Source organism: Mustela putorius, unplaced genomic scaffold (assembly GCF_011764305.1).
Source record: "Mustela putorius furo isolate JIRA1106 unplaced genomic scaffold, ASM1176430v1.1 tig00000682_pilon_pilon_pilon, whole genome shotgun sequence".
Classification (NCBI taxonomy): Eukaryota; Metazoa; Chordata; class Mammalia; order Carnivora; family Mustelidae; genus Mustela; species Mustela putorius.
This window is the reverse complement of record NW_025421443.1, coordinates 1981564-2004456: the sequence shown is the minus strand read 5'-3', so window position 1 is coordinate 2004456 and position 22893 is coordinate 1981564. Positions and strand designations below refer to the sequence as shown.

General features: G+C 44.0%; 1 long non-coding RNA gene across 3 annotated transcripts in view; it reads left to right on the top strand.

The window, feature by feature from the left end:
• LOC123392895 overlaps positions 1-22274 on the top strand; it is a 38299-nt gene extending 16025 nt beyond the window's left edge. The window contains exons 1-3 of one of the 3 annotated variants that reach the window (XR_006607589.1): positions 8562-8800; positions 16834-16993; positions 22142-22274. This is a non-coding gene — a long non-coding RNA (uncharacterized LOC123392895). Of the gene's footprint in view, positions 1-8561; positions 8801-15793; positions 16094-16833; positions 16994-22141 lie in introns of those variants that run through there. The other 2 variants (XR_006607590.1, XR_006607588.1) reach the window with 2 other exon arrangements.
• Positions 22275-22893: the final 619 nt, after the last annotated feature.

The window sequence follows — 22893 nt, the reverse complement described above, 5'->3', positions numbered from 1 at the left end:
TGGTACAGGATCCTTTGCTAGGACGAACCTGAGAATTTGGGCTGTGGAAAGTATTGTGGGCCTCCATTCCACTACCCCTTCTCCCAGCCTTTGCCCAGGCAAGAGGAAGGTTCAAGGTCCATGTGTCTGGGTCTCTCCCAATGCACAATGCTTCCCATGGAGTCTTGAAGAGCTCATAGGCTCCCTTCACATTTCTCTTCACTTAAGAAAGTAAATGTCTTGGGTCTATTTCCACAGTGGTCAGGCACTAATAATTATAGAAGATGGCCTTGCAGAAATTTGGCTGTTGTGGCCTGAGGACCCTGGGGTGGAGTAAGGCACTTAGTTCTTTACATAGGAAACAAAAACAAACCGTTAGTTTGCAGAATCTGGGTAGGGTCCAGAACAAATAGATCCCAGGGCTGGAAACAGGGCTGGAGGCGGGGGTCACATGGATTCCCCATTCCAAAACAGGGGCCTCTGTCACCTTGCAGGTGAGAGCTGGGGAGGCAACAAATCAGTGAGACCTGGACTGCACCTGTCCAACCTGAGCAGATGCTGTGTGCCAGGACCCCCCTCCAGGGCGTGCATTCAGCCAGCACCACCATTCAACTGGGACCCAGAAAAATCTCTTAAATTTGCAGACTTGGAGAGAGAGGAAGGTAGCCAGGCAACGGAATTGCGGAAAACATCCTCTCGGTCTGTCGCATGAACTTTATTGTGGATCAGGAAGTTATCTAACAGCTGCCAAAACCCTTCTGACTCCACTGCTCCAAATGTTGACTGTTTCTCACACCTCACTATTGGGTACTGAGTCTGCTGCCTTGAGGGTTATTCAGATTTCCCATTCTATCTCAGATTCGACCTACCCCCACCAGCCTGGATGCATTTGGAGATGATTTCCTTTTTTTGCATTCAGGAGGCCATGTGGCTCCCATACTTACCTAGGGGGGCAGTTTCCCCACCCACCCTCCTTAAGGGGAATTCCAAATCTTTTGAGGAGGGAAAGCTGGGTTGAGAAAGGGTCAGAAAAAGGAAGCTGAGCCTGAAGTCCAAGCATACATTATTATATTCTCCTCCTGGTGCCTTTGAATCATTTCAGGGGGAAAAAAAGTGCAGCACAAGAAGTAATTTTAATGGGGAAACTCCCTTTCTTTCGCTAATTCCCAGTTCTGAGCCAGGTTCATGAGCAAGAACCTAGCCTTAGCCTTGTATCTCCCATAGGGTCTGGTAAAGGTATTGAGCACACAGTGGAAGCTCAGACAAGAGATCCTGGTTCACAAAACGGATGTTTAGAAGGCGGCAATTAATCGAGAGAGCAAGTCTAAGTAAAAGCGCGCCTGTGCCCATTCCATTAATTTCAGGCTCACATACAAGATTACCTCAAGGATCTTCTCTTACATCTCACCCCGGCACCCCAACACAAGCCGATTTCCCCTGGATAACTCTAATCTTGCCATCGAGAGAGCCCCGTCCAGTGGTCCCATTTGCAGACACGCATCTCTGTGTCCTCTGCCTGGCTGTGCTCCTTTCCTCACCCTCCAGGGTCAAGGTGAGCTGAGCCCACATGACTGAGTCAGACTCAATCCAGATGACCAGGAGCAGAGACCTTCCTGGAAGCCAGAGCACAGAAAGGCGATTCCTCGTGCACCCAGTGAATTTACTCTGGGTAAAGTGGCGCCCCGGGCCGTGTCCGAGTCCCTGCGACCTCGGGTGGGACTGCAAACGCCGAGGCGGGCGCTCTGGTTCCCCGCTTCACGCAAGCCTGGGACATTCCGAGCCCCTAGGAATCCCCTTCTCTGGTCGGCGGAGACCTGATGTGGACGTGCTCCAGCACTGAGGCTTGACTACGACTCTTCAGAGGAGCCCTGATGTCATCCAACCCAGCGTCATCATAGGCCACGGTCTCGCTGTTCCCTCTCTGCGTTAAATTGCCCGTTGCCTTCGGTAATTCTCCGTAAGCGCCGAAAGCTGCCGCGTGGCGCGCACCCCGGAAGCGCTTCCCGAGACCCGGAAGCAGCGGGAGCTCGGGCGCCGCTCTGCCCGCGTGGGAGCCCTCCTCGTCCCGCCCACCTTTGAGGGACCCCAGTTTGCAAAGCCTCGTGTCGCGCGCTAGCTGGTCCCTGGTTCGCGTCACCCTCCTGCCACGGGGTGGGGAATTTCCCGCGTCTGGGTGTCTCACTGTTGGCGCGCCCGGGGCCTTCCGGTTCCCGGAGGAACCCCGGGTGGGTTTAGGTCCCTCGTTTAAGGTCGCCGTTGGGTCCGGCCGTGGGTAGAGGGAGGCACACAGAGGAGGAGGAATTTCCAATCGGCGCCTGAGTGACTCCTAAGCTCCAGAGTGTAAATTGACCGGGCATCTTCCGTTGTGATTCACAATTCTGCAAGTCATAAAAGGCCCACCCCTCCAGTGTCCCGCTTTGTTGGCCTCGCCCCAGCGAGCCGCAGTGGGCGCGAACGCGGGGAGGGCGGGAGGCCCCCGGGCGCGCCCCGCTGCTCGCGGGGGAGCCGGGCTCGCGGGCGCCAGGCGGGCCCCGTGACCCGCCGTCGTAAGAATGCTTCAGATCCAACCTGGGCTCGTTTCCGTGACGCAGGAAACATCTGGGGAGTTTGCGCCGGGCGTTTGGGAAACTACTTACTTCCGAACTTGGCGCGAAGGTGTTCTAGGATCCAGACAAACGCGGGCCTGAACGGGGGATGAGGCCAGGTCGGGGTGGCGGCCCTGCCAGCTGCCGGGGTGCACGCTGGGGAGCGAATCGGTGGCGAGCACTGGGGTGAAGGACGAATTAAACACTTAGGGCCCGGTCCGCCCGTTCTGGCCTCATTGTTTTAATGTCGGTAGTACTTAGGCACAGTTTGAGAAAGAATAATGTCTTTACTTTCAGAAAAAACATCAAAGACCAGGGGCTGCTCAATATGGCGCACATATGGTAGTCTCCGAAGGCCTTGCCTGCCAAAACATGTTTCTCAGTATTTTTCTCCTTTCCTTTTTCGATCCCACGACCCCCATCATTTTTTTTTTTTTTTTCTCCCCGAATGGGAGGGAGCCGCGGGCTCGGGTTACCTAGGACATGTAGCGTTTACAGGAGGCAGTTGGCGGCTCTGCCGAGGCGATCAATGAAGCCTTTCAGGAACTGAATGTAGCCCAGGACGGGAACCTTGAAGATGGGCCGGCTGCAGGAGCCAGGCTGGGGAGGCCTTGACTCGCCCAGGACCCAGAGCCGGCCATGCAGAGTGAGGCCTTATCAGATTCAGAGGCTGTAGGTCGCTTTTGGCATTATATCTGAAAAAGCACGTTTTCCTGTTAGTGCTCCCTTAATGCGGTCAAGTTACACTGGCTGAATCCCCAGGCCTTAGTACATTGCTCAAATAGGGGGCACTTAAATATTTATTGAACGAATGTTAAATGTACTAAGTGAAGGCAATAGCCTTCAAACTGCTTTTTTTTTTTTTTAACTTCAGTCTAAGCAAGAGTTAGTTGCAAAGTTCCTTTTCTTCTTTAACTTGGTGCTATTACTACTACTGCTGCTGCTGCTGCTGCTGCTGCTATTACTACTACGTAGACCTCTAATCCAGGTTTTTTCTTATTTATTTAGCAGAGAGAGGCAGGAAACAGCTGGCTGAAAGATCAGGCAGTTTTCTTCAGGAATTTCTCGAGAAGAAATCTCAGAATGTCAGGGTCATTCATCTGATCTAGTTCAACTTCTGAATTTCTCTGAAGATGAACTGAGACCCAGAAAGGTAGTTACTTGTTTAGGGCACACAGCTGGGAGGGAGCTGGGAAAGAGCCCTCTTTCCTTGCCTAGTGTCTGCAGGACTCACTACCTCACATTACCCTCAAGGGAAGGACAAGCTGGATAATTTCTTCCTTTTTAGCTTTTCCTATTAAATGGATTCCTATCATCACCTCTGAAAAATGATATTCTCCTTCTGCATATTTACATGTAGGGTAAGTATTAAAAGCAGGGGTAAATTCTTGGGGCTCCCATTTAAAAGAAGAAGCATGCTGTCGCCAGAACTTCAGCTTTTTCTAATGCAATATTAATGATGGTGGGGGAAGGAAATACATCGCACATGGAGCTGATTAAACATGAATCTTATTGTATCTTCCAGCGTTCTGATGCCTTATACGACTTATACAGAGAGAGCAGTGGGCACATTACTTGACAAGTAGTTCAAAAATCTGGACTTTAGACTTGGCTTTACCATCAACCTGCTGCATATCTTGACCAATCAATTTTGCTGGATCTATTTCTCTCTCTCTGTCATGTATGTGTATGTATATGTATATATACATACACACTCACACGTGTATGTGTGTATTATGTGTCAATAATATATACACACATATATTAATTTTTAATCTAGGTGATCTGTTCATAAATCCAATTCTTGTATCTCTGATGTATCAACATACAGTGAACACCTTCCCCAGTCCAGATGGAAAAACAAGAGTCAACACTAGAACCCTTCTTATTCTTGTATTAGTACTGAGTGAATATTAAACTGGCAAAGTGCTTTAGAGATGCTTCTGCCCCTTCATTCTGGAGCCGAGAGCTGATTTCCCCATGCTGATATTGTACAGCTGGAGAGCTCAAGTTAGCTTCCTGCTCAGGAAGAGAGTTCCTACTTCCTGAAGAAAGTTATTGCAAATGGGGGGGGGGGGTGTCCACCAGTCTCCATGACAGGTTTAAATGAGCATGGATCAACTAGGTTCTTAAAAAAATTTTTTTTTAAGATTTTTTTTTTTAATTTCTTATTTTTATGCAATCCCTGCTCCCAAAGTGGGCCTCACACTCACAACCCTGAGATCAAGAGTTGCATGCTCTACTGACTGTGCCATCCAGCTCTGCTGCTGGCCGCTTTCAAGCATGGGTCAATTCTTTAGGATGCTTCCTTCTACTACGCATTTATCCACATTCCTTGCCCCCACTTTCTCATTCAAACCAGGAATAACTTAGCTAGAACGTAATAGTTTTGGGTTCAGGACAGTGAATTTAAAGCAGAACTGGAAGTCAGTACCATTTTACTTGGGCAGTGGTTCTTTAAGTTGATCAGCTCTGTTGCAGGAGACTTTGAGCTCTCAAGGCCCATTGAGACAAAGGTTAGGGTTCCTCTAATGAGTATAGGAGCTGGTCTTAACTTATTTTTAGAGTCTCAGCTCCAACATAAACCCTAGTCAAATTTAATAAGCAAAATAATAGAATAAGGCCAATGTTCATATTTATATTCAACTGATCCTTTTCCCTCACACAACAAACTCCCAAATTATCAGTGTCTGGGGTGAGTTGCAGGAGGAGCTAACAAATTATCCAACATTAAGAATAAGATGATGAGGGATGCCTGGGTGGCTCAGTTGGTTGAGCGGCTGCCTTCGGCTCAGGTCATGATCCCAGCGTCCTGGGATCGAGTCCCACATCGGGCTCCTTGCTTGGCGGGGAGCCTGCTTCTCCCTCTGCCTCTGCCTGCCACTCTGTCTGCCTGTGCTTGCTCTTGCTTCTCTCTCTATGACAAATAAATAAATAAAATCTTTAAAAAAAAAAAAAAAGAATAAGATGATGAAACTGTTCTTGCTTGTTTGGGGAGAGCACCTTCTTGATGATAAAATGACTTGGGGACTGTCTGCCACATTGAAAAATCAAGTCTAGGGCACTTTCTCCCTCCTGTCCACCTAGCCCTGGTTGACCTTGACTAGCCTGATGCTGCCTGGTTGGAATCCAGTGTGTTTCAAGGAATAGTTGTGATGTGTTTTCCCTGGGTATGGAGTGAGACAGGAAGCTTCTCTGCACTGAAACTGACTTTTTCTCCATCACCTTCCTGCTTGGGATCTTGATGCCTTGGGGGCTAAAAGAACCCCACATAGCACCAGGTTTGAGGGGCTCTCCCTGAGCAGGGACTTAGGCATGTGGAATTGGTTTGCCCAGCCCAGACAGCCACTCTAGGATGTTGTCCTAGGCATGCAGAGAAAGGATGGAGCTGAAAATTCAGCCAACTGGAAGTTGGCATGTTGCCTCTTGTGTTTAAATCTGGCTGATAGGGACACCTGGGTAGCTCTGATGGTTAAGCCTCTGCCTTCAGCTGGGTGTGTGATTCCAGGGTTCTGGGATCGAGTCTCACATTGGACTCCTTGCTCGGCTTCTCCTTCTGCCTGCTGTACTCCCTGCTTGTGCCCTCTCTCCCTCTAACAAATAAAAAAATAAATGAATAAAATATTTAATTAATAAATAAATTTGCTGGTAATGTAGATTGTTCTTTATGGCTATAGCTGTGCAGTATTATAGAAAGAGATCCTCTTAACATCATCCTCAGGATCCTGCTTTGGGCCTTTGCTTATATGAAAACCTCTCCCTGAGTTATAATTATAATACTGACTTCCTGAGGTCATGATGGAGATTAAATGAGAAAATCTACTAAAAGTGCTTTCCCTGGTGCCAGATATATAGCAAGTACTCAGTGCATTTTAGCAATTATTATTAACCATTTTATGATTTCATTTGGTGGTAAGGACATATTTGTCTACAGTTCAGACCTTTTCTGGGCTTGCTAGACCTATCCATCCCCATACTGGAGGTCATTTACATGTAGATGGACATCGATTTGTAAGACCCACTATGCTCAAAACAGATTGGATTTCTAGTTCCTGCTGCACACTCAGAGTCTGTTCTCCTAATCTCCGTGACCACACCACCACCAGTCAGGAGCTCAGGCCAGTGACCTGGGACCTGTCACCAGGTGCTCCTGAATAGCTCAAATCCACACAGGACCTCCTACCTAGTAATGACAAACATCGAGTTTTGCGTGTTCTCATTCCATCATTTCCCCTACATTATACTCTCCAGTCTGTCCTCACAGCAGCGGGAGTGATCTTTATGCAATGCAATTTGATCATGTCATTGCTCTACTTTAAATCTTTTATGCATTCCCCATACACAGCAGGAAAACCCAAATGCTGAGTGTATAATGCTCTTTATAGCCTCCTTTCTCACCACTTCCCCTTCACACCTGCGAAGCCCTGGCTCTATTGAACTACACTGAGTTTCTTTGTAGGTTTTTTGTTTTGTTTTGTTTTTTGTTTTGCCTTCATGCTTCGCACATGTTGTCTTTCGCCTGGTACCCAGCTCCCTCCTTCATCAGACTCCTGCTGCTTGCCCTTCAAGATTCAGCCTGTGTGTTCTCTTCTTGGAAGCCTTCACCAAGCCTCAGGCTGATCACAGAGTTTTTCTCCTGAGTTTTACAGAGTTTTATAGGATTATAATTGCTTTCTCTTCTCCACTAGGTGTTAGTTCCTTGAGGGCAGTGGAATAAATCTTTAATCTTTGTGGCCACAAGGCTTTCATGCCTGGCCCAGAGTAGGTGTTTATCACATGTTTGCTGAATATAAGAATGACCCAGAATTAAAATAAATGACTGGTTCTGTAGCTTCATATCATCAAAATTGGGGGAAGTTATTTTTCTGAGCCTCAGCCTCAGATGGGGACTAAGAATATCCCCCTAATATTGTGAGGATTAAATGAAAAGTGAATGCAAGTCTTCTGTAAACTGTGTAGTGCTGTACTTCAGTCGTTGTTATATAAGTACAGATCCACATTTCCGATGCATGTATATGTTTTCATTTGTGCACTGAATGTGCACCTATTGTATGCATCCATATGTCTGTATTTGTTTACCTGCATGGTTACATGGAAAATCATACAGTTTTGCAGAACCTTTACAAACACTTTCCAAACATACCTTTCTCTAGATTCTAACCTTTAAAAGACTTGTTCAATAGGTGGATAAATACTTTTGATAACTAGTCCAGGTTCTGGATAAAGCAGTTTGTACCAGTGTCCTCCAATTAGCAACCATTCTGTGGAATCATTATATCCAAACACACATACACAAACAGTGCAAATTTATAGAGCACTGAACGGGTAATTACAGCCCATTACTATTTTTACTACGGCTATTATTGTACCTTCCTACTCCAACGGTAACATTGAAACACTTTCCCGCCAGCTTTTCATTTTATTTTTACATGGGTCACTTGGAGCAGTGATGGATGGCGTTGTTTTCCTCGTCTTGCATGTGAACAAACGGGGACACGGAAGATTCCTTTAACAACCTGCCCTCTTTCCAGTGTCGCAACCGGGTGGAGATCAGAACCCTCGGATGCCCTTTCTCCTGTCTTCTTTCTTTTTCCACGGTCGCCGTAGGAAGTTTGCAAAGAGTAAGTGCTTGCTGCAAATGAGCCAGAGCTGACCAAGGTGTAAACTGAGCCGTGCTTATGTCTAATGTTTTGAGTTGCCACAGTTATTTCTGTATATTGGACCGGCCTTAAGTGTGGAATCCGCGATTCTCACATCAGTTCCGGGCAGGGTAATTGCCTCTCCTTCCGCAGCGCGCACTTGCCAGCTGCTCGGCTGCCCCGGGGGCTTTGAAGTGCAGAGCGCCCCAGGGCTTGCTAAACACCGCCCAGGCCCGCGGTGCTGAGGAGCGCGGCGCGTCTTCTTCGACCTCAGCCGCCTGCGGATCCGGTTCTTCTTTAAAAAGCCAGGTGGCGCCAACTCTCAACCCCTGCGAGAGCCGGCGGATCCTACGGCCCGCGCCGAGTGGGGAGGAGAGATGGAGGAAGAGCCCGGCCCCAGACGGGCGCTTTCGCTCTGCGCCTTTCGCTCTGCGCCCTCCGCTCTGCAGAAAGGAACATGTGCTTTTCTCTTCTCCGTGCGCCTCGCAGGATGACGGCAAGCCCAAAGGGAAACGAGGTGTCCTGTGTGCCACATGGAGCTTGGGGAACGGAAATAATTAAAGCCAAGAGGTTTCCTGGCTCTTCGCGGTGTTAACGGTGGGTTTTGATTTGGGGAAGGAGAGCGAGGAGAGGTTAAGGCCGGTTCCAATCTGCCGGCATCCTGTATCTGTCTGTGCGGCAGATGACGCGTGGGGCCGGGAGGGCGCTCGCGCCTGGGTGTGCGCAGAGCCGTGGGTGCAGGAGCAGGTCTCGAGGAGTCGTGTGTGATGGCCTACCTACTCCTATAACAGAGTAGGTGCGTGTTTATTTAAAAAAAAAAAAAAAGTAGAAATCCTCCCAGCTGTGAACAGAGGGCTTTGAGGTTCCCTCCTGTGACAGCTGAGGGTCTGAATCTATTATGGAAGGCACACGTTTCAATTTTCAAACCCCATTTTTTATCCTTGAAATGTTTCCAGTCTTTGAACTACTGTTATTTAACAGGAAGAAGGGAGAAACTCCATTATATGAGCATATCGATTTACTTGATCTAAACCAAACGTCACTGAATAAAAGATGTTTGTTGAAACTTACAAAATACCTATTAATCTGGTAACTGAAAATTTAGCCATAGCATGTGCTGCTGTTGCAAATCATCATCGAATTTGAAGATGAATTCAGTCAAAGAAAGGGGTTTTGTTGTTGTTGTTGTTGTTGTTGTTGTTGTTTAATTCCCTGGAGCACTGAGAGTAGAGTTGGTATTATGGCCTATAGCAATTTTAAGATTTTAATTGAAATGACAGTAACATCCATACGGACACATAGAGCACTCAGCAACATCAGTAATGATGACAGTGTGCTATTAATGCTGCTTTTTATATGGTGCTGGTGGTGTGTTTATTGCAGCATGTGCTCCGTGGCAGTGTTTCTTAAACTGCAGGTTGCCAACCGTTAGTAACCCATGAAATCGACCCTCTGGGATTGGAGCAGTATTTTTTTTTTTTAATGAAATAGAAAATAATGAAAAATATCAGAAGGATTTAAGAATAAATGCTCTTTCACACGTCTTTTTTTTTTTTTCTCCCCATTTTTGTATACATCTGTCCTGGATCACAGGGTAAAATGTCTTTCTTATCATGGTTTACATTTGAAAAGGAGTCTGAAGGGCATCTGGGTGACTCAGTGAGTTAAGCCTTTGACTTTGGCTGAGCTCATGATCTCAGGATCCTGGGATCCAGCCCCTCATCAGGCTTTCTGTTCAGCAGGGAGCCTGCTTCCCCCTCTCTCTTTGCCTGCCTCTCTGCCTACTTGTGCTCTCTCTCTCTCTCTCCTTGTCAAATAAATAAATAAATAAAAAGAAAAGGAATTTGAAAGCTGTGGTTTTTAATTAAACATTTATTTTATTTTATTTTTAAAATAATCTCTAAACCCAGTGTGGAGCTGAACTCACAACTGGGCAATCAAGAGTCACATGCTGTACTTGACTGAGCCATCACCTTGCCGCCACCTCCCCCTGCCCCCCACCAAGGGTATTCGGTTTTAAAATCTCATCATGGTGGGTCCTTTTCTGATTTTGAAGGTTACACTGGATAAAAGAGATCTCAGGCTTAGGGCCCCAGGGAAAAGACCAGCAAGAAAGAAAGACAGAGAGCCCTGGCCTCAGAAAGGAAGATTATTACAGGAACCCTGGAGCAAAGACCAAACAAAGCATTAGCCTCCTTATTCTAAGCGGTTGTGGGAGGATGGTCCGTCTACCAGAGGGGTGACTGGAGTCACATGCTTTGGTAAGGGGACACATGATCTTAACAGGAGCAAGTAAAATAACCTTGAACCAGGAGAAGCGAGTTAGGAACTCAATGATTGATCTGGGGGGAGGGAAGGGGTTAAGTATCCTTCCATTTCTTCCCAGTCTTAGTGTTGAAAAGGAGCTGGTATTACTTACTGTCCCTGGTTTGGGGCGCAGATTGGGCCATATTGACTAGAAGCCAGGTCATGTTGTATTTAAAGGCAATGGCTCCCTTTGGCTCTTTCTTCCAGTTCCTGGTAAGTGGACCTACTAGGTTCAGCCTGCCCTAAGGGATGACCTCTAAGGGTTGACATCCCTTTCTCACTCCAAATACCAGGGCTAGTTAGCTGAGCCAAGATCCAGCTTGGGTGTGGCCTTCCTATTCTCTATTCACCTGGAAACCTGCTGGTCATGGCTTTGGGTTCCTGCATCCATGGTCAGCCAGAGGGAAAGGAGATGTTGGTTTGGACTTCAGAGTAGATGGATCTACCACATGCTCCATGCAGCTTGACTAGAGCTCTGTGCTGAGACATATGCCATTTTTGCCTCTAGTAATCAAGCAGCCATTGTTTTCCATTTGTTGTTGTTTCAGAAATGTCTGAATGTCCCTATAGGAGTTGTTCTCAAACCTTAGCACGCATCAGAGTCACCTGAGAGGCTTGTTAAACCACCCATGGCTGGGTGCCACACCAAGTTTTGATTTACCAGGTCTAGGGTGGGGCTTGAGAATTTGCTTTTCTAGCAAGTTCACAAGTGATGCTGCTGCTGCCCCAGGACCAGACCCTGAGAACCACTGCTCCATGAAATTCTGAGAAGGGTGTGGAGTAGAAAGGTGACCAGCAGGGCAAGAGGAAAACACTCCTGAATTTTGGACCCTAATGGCATCTTAATTCCATGAACCCCACACCCTACCACAAGCCAATCCCCCAACACCCAAGGCTGCCAGGGGATCTGATCTAGAGGAGACTGACTCCAGCAACAACGCCACTCTCAGTGGTTAGTTTGGGGATGCTACATCTTGTGGGGGACTCAGGAGAGTATGGGTTCAGGGAACCTTATTCTTGGACAGACCACGAAGTAAAGTGATTCACTGTAGAGTCCCCATAGGACTGCTGGTTACTGCCTATGCGATCGTAGGCACTATGTAGCCACTCCGAAGTTTCTCTACCTCCTTGTAATATGGGGCCTAGGAGCGTAAAATCCAATTCCTAGTCACCTTTGCAGCTAGAATTCAAGGTTCTGAAAATGAAATGCAATCACATAGGATTAAAAGGTCAAAAAGACAAGCACGCTCTCTTCCTTTAGCTTGTGGATGCACAAGAAGACTCTGGAAGGCATGAGTGTGGTCAGTGGCTGCATTCCATGGTCCACTGTCTAGTCACCAGCCTTGTGGTTGTGGGGGCTCTGACGGCTTCCCCCGACTCTATTCCTCCAACCCTTCCACTCGATAACTTGCATTAAATCCCTCTGAGCTCGGAAGATCTAGATTGTCTTCTGTTTCCTGTATTAAGCCCTGACTGATCCAGGGAACGAGGTTGTTTGGGAGCTTTGTATCCGAGGTCAGGATTAGTGTGGGCAGAGAGGGTAGTAGAGACCCTGCAGGTGGTGAGATGACTGTCCACAGCTGGTAGCAACTTGGGTGCACCAAGCCAGATCCCATCGAGCCTGCCTGCCATCCAGAAATCGGGGAGGGCGAAGAGATGAGCATGCTGAATCGCTGTCATCTTGTTCTGCCTCTCGCAGGAAAGCCTCACTTCTGCTGGCACCCCCTTCTGATTTTCACAGCAAAGCAGGAAAAAGAGCAATTTTTGGAGCATTCAGGCAAACATTTTTACTAAGGCTCAGTGACTGTCTGCTCTGCCCATTTTGATATTTGATTTTTACTGTCCTGTGCTATATCTGGGCACTCACTCCATGATGAGGTTATCACCGATTTAACGGAAGATAGTGACTTTTCTATTTCCAGCCTGAGAATGAATGATGAGTTACTTGGGCAAATCAGCTTCACTCCGTGTGATCTAGGACTTGAGTGGATGTTGCAAATTTCTGCTACAGCCCAGGGAGTAGGGCTGTCCCCTTTGCTCACCGTGTTGCCTAAACCCTAGCTTAGGGCCTTGCACTTGCAGGAGCTGATTCATTGACTCATCAATTCTTCCGGAGCAGGGACGACACCAAATATATGTCACTTAATTAATTTTTGTCCAGAAGGAACCGATTGTTCTGGTCACTGTGACCTTGTTCACAAACGCATGGTACTGCCCCCTGCAGGAGGCACGCACATCCCCACTCCGGCTTGCAGCAGTGGTCACGTGAGACTGGCCATAACCAATGATGTCTGAGTAGAAATGACTGTCTTTGGTCCGCATGTCAGCAATGATGCTGATATATACAGATGATTTCAGCCTGAGGCCCCTGAGCAAAGAAAGTGGAGCAGGGCTGTCAGAATCCAGAGTGGACATGTTGCTAAAACTTATGTTTTTATATGAATTCCGGACTTGTTAATTTACTTCTGTGAAGTAATTGGCATTCTAGAAACCTAATAGATCACAGATCTTGTCCTGGCCAGAGTTTGGTCCCAAAGGCCAGGACACCAATCAAATCGCCCTTCCTCCCCCACAGGGTCTGGAGGAGATGCTCCAAAGGAAAACATTAGGCAAGGGAACTAGAGGTTTCTGAAGGGATTTTGTTACTGTAGAATTTTATCACTCCACGTATCTAAAAGAATTTGCCAGAAATAGAAATACCAGGAGAGCCATAAGGATGTTAATTTTTATCTCATTTTTATTCTTGCATATTTGAAAGCCAGGGGAAACATCCAAGTGACAGATCAAGGCATTGAAAGAAGTTTAGATAATGGTAATCCTAACGGTTACATTAAATAGAGGTGATTTAGTAGCACACAGCTGCGATAGGAAAGCAGCTCCATGGTAAATGGGAACCAAGGCTTGAAGGTTAGTAAGACTGACTTTCTGTCGGGCACCTGGGTGGCTCAGTGGGTTGAGCCGCTGCCTTCGGCTCAGGTCATGATCTCAGGGTCCTGGGATCGAGTCCCACATCGGGCTCTCTGCTCAGCAGGGAGCCTGCTTCCTCCTCTCTCTCTCTGCCTACTTGTGATCTCTCTCTCTGTCGAATAAATAAATAAAATCTTTAAAAAAAAAAAAAAAAAAAAAAAAAAAAGACTGACTTTCTGTCAAGACATCCCTTGCTCCAAGGACCTGGCTCATTGTTAATTGATGGCCTGTGGCTCCCAGCACAGTGCTCTGCTCTGGCTGCTGGGCCTGAGGGAAAAAGACTTGTTTTGAAACACAGTGTTCTTAATGAAGCAGATTCCGACCCTGAAATGTGCAAGAAAATAATCTGAAAGTGTGATGAAAAACTGCCCATTGAAAAGTCAGTGACCTTTCAAATGTTGATTTTAAAATAATAGATTTGTTTTATTTGACACTTTGGTAAATGCTGTAATAAAACACAACAAGGTCAAAGAAATTAGCCAGTGTGTTTTGTGCCCTGCAGCCTGAACTGTCTAAACTACATCCTTGCAAATGGGCATCAGTATTAGTGAAATTTTGTTGCAAATTTTGGCATGGACTGTTTTGGAGTGTCAGACTTTAAGGCGCTATCACAGAATTGGCAAGATTCGAGGATTTTCTTTTTTTAACTGATTTAATAACATTTTTCTTTATTGTCCCCATAATCACCTGCTTTATGAAGTGTGGCTGGAGCTGATGTTGCAACTGGTAATTTTCTTAGAAGCCAAATACATTTATATTTTTCCAACTTTTGATTTCCATCATTTCTGGGAATTGTTAGTAGATGGAATAAAAAAAGAATACATTATAAACAATTCAAAACACCAAAAACAAAATTCCTTGGACCTTTTACAGATACCACACATGCAAATAAATGTGGCTTTGCATTCCAATGACATTCAAGTGGGGATTACATTTTCCTCATTAACCTCTTTCTTAACCAAACAGTATTGTTTTTCAAGCCTGTTTTAAAGAAATCAAGTCTGACATCTTAAATTAATTCACACTGACTCCCTTCAAGTGAAGAGGTAGACTGTCTTCTTTTGATCCTGGTCCTTTATGCAGTTCTCGTTGAACTGTACCAAAGCAGCCAATTAGTTTAGGATGAAATCTGGAGATAGTGTTGCTTGCAAAACCAAAACATTCGAAGTACTAGGTGTGGTTTTTACTACATTTCTATGGAAGGAGTGGAAGGAGTAAACAATGTACACCTGAGGTCTGAACGTGCCTGCTTTCCTGAGGCAAACCATTTATAAAATGAATGTACTTACTTCTAATTGAAAGAATACCCAATCTGTTTTCCATCAGTCATAACCAGTAATTCCTCTGCTAATATGTGAACCTTAATTTGAAGCACTGGGACTCTTCTCTTTCCTCCAGGAAAGTCAACAGAGTTGTTTAGAGAGATTGCACAATTCTGGTAGGAGCAGAAATGTAACTGGATTGTTTTCTAAGCTTCTGTAAACACTGGTGCATGAATATGCAATTTGCAGGGTATACATTGTTTTCAGCGTCGATATTGGAGCATGGGTGATGAAATATGTGTGTGTGCGTGTTAAGTGTCATCTATCTCAGTAAAATGAAAGAGACATGAAAGTAACTCTTGGAGTTAAACCCACCAATCTTAGGATATCCTGCTTTAGTTGCGTTCACTCCGCTGTTAGTTCTGTCTCCTTTTGGCAGGCATTCTGTTTCATTCCACCATCTTCTCATGAATTGTTCTTAGATTTCTATAATCCTGGCTCAAGATGGCATGAGTTAGAATTGGAGAGGGAACAACACTAGTTTTCTTAGCGTCCACGGTCTCGAAACGCGCTCGTTAACGTTACTCGACACCTTTTCTACATGTGCCTTTCTTTAGAAAGTGGAAAAATACGTTATTGAGAATTTGTCAGATGAAACTATATTGCCAAACATTTGCAAAACTGAATTATTGACGAAATGCATGTGATTCCAAAGGGGCCTGCTTAATTGAAAGCAGTTGCGGTGTTTCAGCATGAGAATGTGGCTTACCCTTTCTGTTGTCTATCTGTCTTTAGATTGCTATAGAACATACCTCTGGACCTCCACTGTCCCCAGATAGCAGTTTCTACACAGCTAACTCAGAACAGATTAGAGCTAGAGTTTTAGGACACCCCATGGCTTTTATTTCTTGAGCAAGCATTAAGGAAAATCGCATCCTCATGTTCTCCCACGGTCACCTCTCATTCCGGGAACGCTGAATTCCCGCGCATGCCCAGAGTGCCAGGCCCAGTCTACCAAGTTGCGCAATCAGGCTTGTGCACTCCCCGCGTGTGCGGTCGTTGCCAGGATGCAACTGTGCCATCGGTAGGACCTCTGAGGAGATGCTCGCTCAAGTCACGCAGCCTCGGGGCTGATTTGTTGCTCACTCTTAAACGTCCCAGTTTGGCTGACATTTAGCCTACCTCTGAGAATGACACTAAAGTCAGCTCTGCCACTAACCAGAAACAAAGCTATTTCCGTGGTGAAAGAATAGTCCGCTCCATGGAAAATTGCACTTGCACACTCGGAGATCCTAATTAACAATTAGAATTGAAGACGTAAAAAAGCCCAAATGCGCACTGTGTGTGATGTGTGGTAAGGGGAGATTTTTCAAAAAACCTAATGGATTTGACATCTCAATTGTCTTTTGACTAACTGAGGATTGGCATCTTGAAAACTGACCAAAGAAGGAGAAAAGAAATTGTGTTTCATTTTGTCATTTTAAGTATACTTTCTTTGTCAAGTGACTCTCTTAATTAATTAGGGAAACCATCAAGGGCAACGTAGTTAGTTCATCTTCATTTGCGATTTCAGAAAAGCTAATGGCCCAAACTGTCTTCTGAACTTTTCAAAGGACCTTTTGCTGTGGAGCTTCATCTTGTTTAAAGATGTTAGAGCTGTGTTGAGATTAATATCAACAATCAGAAAGTAATATCATGGTTCTGGTTGTCATTATCCTGTTTAGACACGCTAGAACTAGATTGCCTGTGTTAAAACTTAATGACTAGAGAAGAAAAGCATCCAGAATCTTAATGATGGGAGCTTCCACTCTCCAGGCATTTGCCAGATGTCTCAATTTCTAAACTCAGAACATCTGATAAATCCACAATTTGCCTCACTTAGGGTTCTCAGTCCTGGCTGCACATTAGAATAATCCCAGAATTTAAAAAAAAAAAAAAGGTAGATAGATGGATAGATAAGCAGGCCCCACCCTTCTAATTAAAGCAGACTCTCTCAGGGTAGGCCCCCAGACTTCTTTTTTAAGTGCTTCCAAGTGATTTGAACGTGCAGCCAGGTTGAGAATCACTAACCCACATGATAATTTCATCTTTCAGAAGGGAGAGGAAGTGATGAAGAGGATTAACACCCTGCTTCTAATTCTGGCCAACTCGGAGGCCTTGCATGGAAAATCAGAAGTGACAGGAATCCTGGAAGAGAGCCACCTGGCCATCAGAAAATTCCAGAGGGATGTGGTCACTGCCAGACACACACTTGGTTAGTTGGAGTTTTAAAATATCTCAGGAAATTATAAAAGCTTGACTTTGACTGCCCCATCTGAGATTCCAAAAAGAAGCAGGGGAGAGTCCTCAAAATAAAATTTGGATGCTGCTATTGTAAATGGTCCTAGACAGAGAGGGGGTGGGGAGACGAAGAGAAAAAGGAAGGAGGTAGCCAAAAAGATTTAGTGTCTTCGTGCAGGAAGCCGTCTGCTGAGAGCAGATATATTTTTAAGTGGTATATGTAAAATGTGAAAGATGAGTTAGAAAAACAAGCATGGATGCAAAAACTCGGTCAGGAATATATGAAAAAGTCAGAAAGATTAAATCCAGGATAACATTCTGGATGATGAAGAGGGCTGTTTGAAAAAAAGCTAGCAAGCGTAGAATCCACGCAGGGCTGTGATGATGTTAGGTGGAGGTTATGTCAATGGTGAAAAGACAAGGTGGCTACACCCTCAGACTCCATTTTTACTCTTTAGATGAGGAAGGGCAGGACAAAGTTTGGGAAGCAGGAATTGAGAAATAAGACCACTTAGGAGCAAATGCCAGCTGTCCTAAATAAATTCAAACACTGGAAATAACAGACCAGAATATTATCAGAATTTTCAAATGAAATGGCTTTCATCTTTAAAAAAATATGGAGAATGAAAAAAAAGAAAAAGAAAGAAAAAAAAGAAAAGGAAAAGACATATGAAAAATGAAAGAAGTACCTGAACGCTGTCCCACATTTTTTAAAAAGATTTTATTTATTTATTTAACAGAGAGAAAGAGAGAGAGAGAGCGCGCATGCATAAGCAGGGGGATCTCCCCGTAGAGCAGGGAGCCCCATGTGGGGCTTCATCCCAGTACCCTGGGATCATTTTCGGAACTGAAGGCAGAGGCTTAAACCACTGAACCACTCATTTTTTCAAGAGGAAAGTAGAAAAATTAGATTCAAAGTCCTGTTGATTCTTTAGTTCAAAAATCCTAGAATTTACTTTTACGGGCAGTTTGAATGTAAGACTTGCCAAGTTAAATCCTACCCATAAAACTGAATGGGAAGAAATCAGAAAGGGAGACAAACCATGACAGACTCTTGACTCTGGGAAATAAACTGAGGGTTGTAGAAGGAGACATGGGTGGAGGAGTGGGGCAGCTGGGTGACGGGCATTAAGGAGGGCACATGATGTGATGAGCACTGGGCGTTATACGCAACTAATGAATCGTTGAACACTACCTCAAAAACTAATGATGTACTATATATATGTTGGCTAATTGAATTTAAATTTTTAAAAATCCTCCCTATCACATAGTTCATGAAAAGACCAGACACAAGGCATGGTAAAATTTTAAATAATTTGAATTCAGAAGTTTGCAACCCTTCAGAGTTAGATAATAGTTAAATACACTTTTGAAATAGTTGGATATTATAGTAAAACAAACTATTCCAAAACTTAGTGGCTCCAAATAACTACTGTTAACTCATTCACAATTCAGCTGTTTTGATGTGTCCCTCTGGGTGGTTCTCCTGCTGGTTTTGTCTGCGATCACTCAGGTGGCTTTTGTCATGTATAGCTTAACTTGAGCTAGATGGCCCAAGATGGCCTTAGACACATGTTTGGTGGCTGTTGCTGGCTGTCAGCTGAGCCACGTGTCTCCCTAGGAAGAGCAGATGCTAATTTACATAGTGAGGGCAGTATTCGGAGTGCCCCCCCCCCACAGCAGAAGCTGCAAAATCGAGGCTGGAAGCCATATAACATCACTTTTGTCTCATTCTAACGGGTCTGAGCAAGTCACAAGGCCACTTCAGATCAATGGTCAGGGAAACAGGAAATACCTTTAGGCGAGAGGTACCGTAATTCATATACCCAATCTACCCCATCCTATGTCTCCTCACAAAAATGCTTCTATACATAAATATTTTAATTTCAGGGGATCCACGATCCTTCCAACCCAAGTTAAGGGCCTTTAATCTGTTCTAACCATTGCATATTTAAATAAGGAAATGAAAGCCCAAAAACACTTGCCTTGAGTCCAACAGGTATTTCTGTAGTATTAGTATACATGCCCGTAAGTGTGCTACTACGTATGTGTTATAATACCAATCCTGTGCCGTTTTCATTATGCCAGTCGCTGATCACCTTATTATTACAGGGAATGGATTTTAGCAATGTTATAAATGGCCATTTGACTACACAATCAGGATAATGTAAGTCAAATGTATGCAGGGAAATATGAATGTTTTATTTAATTTGCATATTCTGTACATACATTCAGATACAAAAGTAGGCCAGTTAAAATATATATGAGGACTAAATTATTTAGTTAATATGCAAACAAGCACAGCTTCCAGTTATTTCTAAATTATGGGCATTTCCTGAAGTCTGGCTCTCTTTTTACTGACAGGTACTCTCTATGCTTCAACTAACTCTTACTGAAAAGTTGATTACAATGGATGCTCTGTGATGAGCAAGCTTGTTTTCATTTTTTAAAAAATTTAATTTAATTTAATTTCTTTTCAGTGTTCCAAAATTCATTGTTTATGCATCACACCCAGTGCTCCATGCAATACATGCCCTCCTTAATACCCACCACCAGGCTCAGCCAAACCCCCAAACCCCTCCAAAACCCTCAGCTTGTTTTCACTTTTAAACCATCTACTTAAAAGTCATTCATTAACAAGAACAATAAATCATCAATTCCACTGATTTTAACTTATATAAAAACCAGACACTGTTGCCATTTCAAGTTTTTGGGTTTTTTCCTATAAGATAAAGTTAACTAAAGGAAAAGTGATGTGGTTTAGTTTAAATTACTGCCTTTTGTGGGGTGCCTGGGTGGCTCAGTGAGTTAAGCGGCTGCCTTCAGCTCAGGTCATGGTCTCTGGATCCTGGGATTGAGCCCCGCCTGGGGCTTTCTGCTCGGCGGGGAGCCTGCTTCCTCCTTTCTCTCTGCCTGCCTCTCTGCCTACTTGTGATCTTTCTCTCTGGCAAATAAATAAATAAATGGTTGTCTTTTTGTTTGTTGTTGCCAGTAGATGACTTTTTTTTTAAAGATTTTATTTATTTATTTGACAGACAGAGACCACAAGTAGGCAGAGAGGCAGGCAGAGAGAGAGGAGGAAGCGGCTCCCCGCTGAAGAGAGAGCCCGATGTGGGGCTCAATCCCAAAATCCTGGGATCATGACCTGAGCCAAAGGCAAAGGCTTTAACCCACTGAGCCACCCAGGTGCCCCAGTAGATGACTTTTCATGTGAGGGCTGCAGGTATTATTAAATTTTTTATTTTTTTTTTAATTTTTATCTATTTTTTATTTTTTAATTTAATTTTATTTTTTCAGTGTTCCAAGATTCATTGTTTATGCACCACAGCAAGTGCTCCACACAATACGTTTTTGAAAAACAATTAGTATCTATATATTCATTTACTTTAATTGTTTTAGTGAAATTGGCAAGTTTATCTGGTTCACATAGATGGACAGAAACTAGTATAAATGTCCAACTTTCAGACTAATAAAAGTAAGGTTTTTTTTATCATAAAATTGTTCAAATATGCAGAGAAATAGAAAAAAATAGTACAATGCGTACTCACGACCCAATACCTTTAATCAATAGTTATAATCATTTCGCATCTTTGCTTTGTATGTTCTGCTGTTGTTGTTGGACTATTTTAAACACCCCAAGCACATCTTTTTACATAACCAAATTCTAATATATCTGATTTAATAAATTAATATTAATTCCCTAGGATCATGTAATACCTGGTCCATATTTAAATTGGACATACAACAATTATTATGTCTTTGGTCTTTTTAACTAGAATAGCACACACAAACCTTTTCACAGAGTTGTTGACATTTTTTTTTTTTAAGATTTTATTTATTTATTTGACAGACAGAGATCACAAGTAGGCAGAGAAGCAGGCAGAGAGAGAGGAAGAAGCAGGCTCCCTGCTAAGCAGAGAGCCCGATGCGGGGCTCGATCCGAGGACTCTGGGATCATGAACTGAGCCGAAGGCAGAGGCTTTAACCCACTGAGTCACCCAGGCACCCCGACTTTTTTTTTTTTTAAAGATTTTATTTATTTGACAGACAGAGATCACAAGTAGACAGAGAGGCAGGTGGCAGTGGGGTTGGGCAGGAAGCAGACTCCCTGCTGAGGAGAGAGCCAGATGCGGGGCCCGCTCAATCCCAGGACCCTGAGATCATGACCTGAGCTGAAGGCAGAGGCTTAACCCACTGAGCCACCCAGGCACCCCCAATGTTGACTTTTTGAAGGTCAGTTGTCTTATCGAATGCCCCAGTTCTGGACTTTTGATTCTTTTGCTCTCCCATCTTCTGCCTATCCCTTAGATCTGAAGTCTTGATGAGACTCAGGTTATACATTTTGAAGAATATTCCATAAGTGAGGGTGCCTGCTTCATAGGGCGTGACATCAGCAGTACATTAAGCCTGGTTGCCCCACTGTTGGGGACATCAACTTTGATTACTGAGTTAATGTGATGGCAAACACAGTTCTTCTCACTAGGAAGATGCATTTTTTGCTTTGTAAGTTAGCAAGTGTACCTGTGAGGTGGTAGTTTGGCTCCATGAAAACTTTAGTTCCCTAAAGTTAGGTTGTTCTTGTTGTTGTTTGTTTGTTTTAATTTAATTTTTTTTCAGTGTTCTAAGATTCATTGCTTATGCACCACACCCAGTGCTGTTTTTTAAAACATAACTCCTTGTGCTTTTAGTTTTTATAAAGAATTTTACCCATTTTTTCAGAGTTTTCACTTAGCTGGGTATTTTCAACCTAGAATTATGAAATTCTCTGTTCATATCTTTGTCATCTTGGGTATCATTTTGGTTTACAAGAGTTATGCACATCTGGGCTAGTGAATTGGGCATTAGTGGGTTACCAGGGCTATGTACTGTCATTCTCCTATTCACTCATTTTATTTTACGATCATTACATGCCAGGTTAGAAATGGAACTATGTAGTGTTATAGAAGTGAATGTCATGTTGCCATGAATAAGGCAATGAGATCCCAGCAGCACCCACTGTACCAAGAAGCTGAGCATTGACTGAAGGTATAATGGCTACTAGACTCTTACCATGAGCTAACTGCCTCACATCGAAATTGAAATTTTGGTCCCTTGGAGTAACTTCTTTGTTTCCCATTTTTAGGTCAGAAGACACGAGTGAAAACATACCAGTAACCAAATATAGTGGTATCAAACCTAATGAGGAATTAAAAAAAAAATTTCTTATATGTTTATTTAAAAAAATAAATAAAAAAGTTTTTAAAAAATTTCTAAAATCTGTGTCTGTTCGTTTTCCTTGTTTCATTGGTTTTGTTTCACCCTCATCTGTGAGTCATTTGCCTTTCGTCATCTTCCTCAATGACTTCTGCAAGAATATCAGTCTTGAAACGTACAACATGGCTCGCACCCACTTCTAACATTGTTTCAAATCTCATTTATTATTTCGTACTGTGGTCTCACTAAAAGCCAACGTTCCTGAGACTGCGAAGCACATACCTTCAATTCCCAGGGTGAGAGGGGAAAGAGAGAGCAAGAGCAAGCCAGAGAGAGACTTAAAACTGTGAGAACCTCCCCAGCAGGCATGAGAGGAAAACAAGAAAAATCAGAAGTCTTACAGGCAGCTGAAGTCTCCAGACACAAGAAAACTGGAAATTGCCCAAACCTAGACTCGGTAGAGTATAGAAATGTGATGAAGACCAGGAGTAGTATTTTCTCCAGCGAGAGGTTAGTTACTTAAGGACCACATGCCCAGGATTACAAGGATTTGCCTGAGTAGCCCAGGGAATACTTATTTGCAGTAGAATTAGTAAAAGGGAGAGATGAGATGCTATGTGAGCCACCTCTGATGTGAAACTATATTAAGAACTTGAAATTAACACTGGGAATAATCCTCTT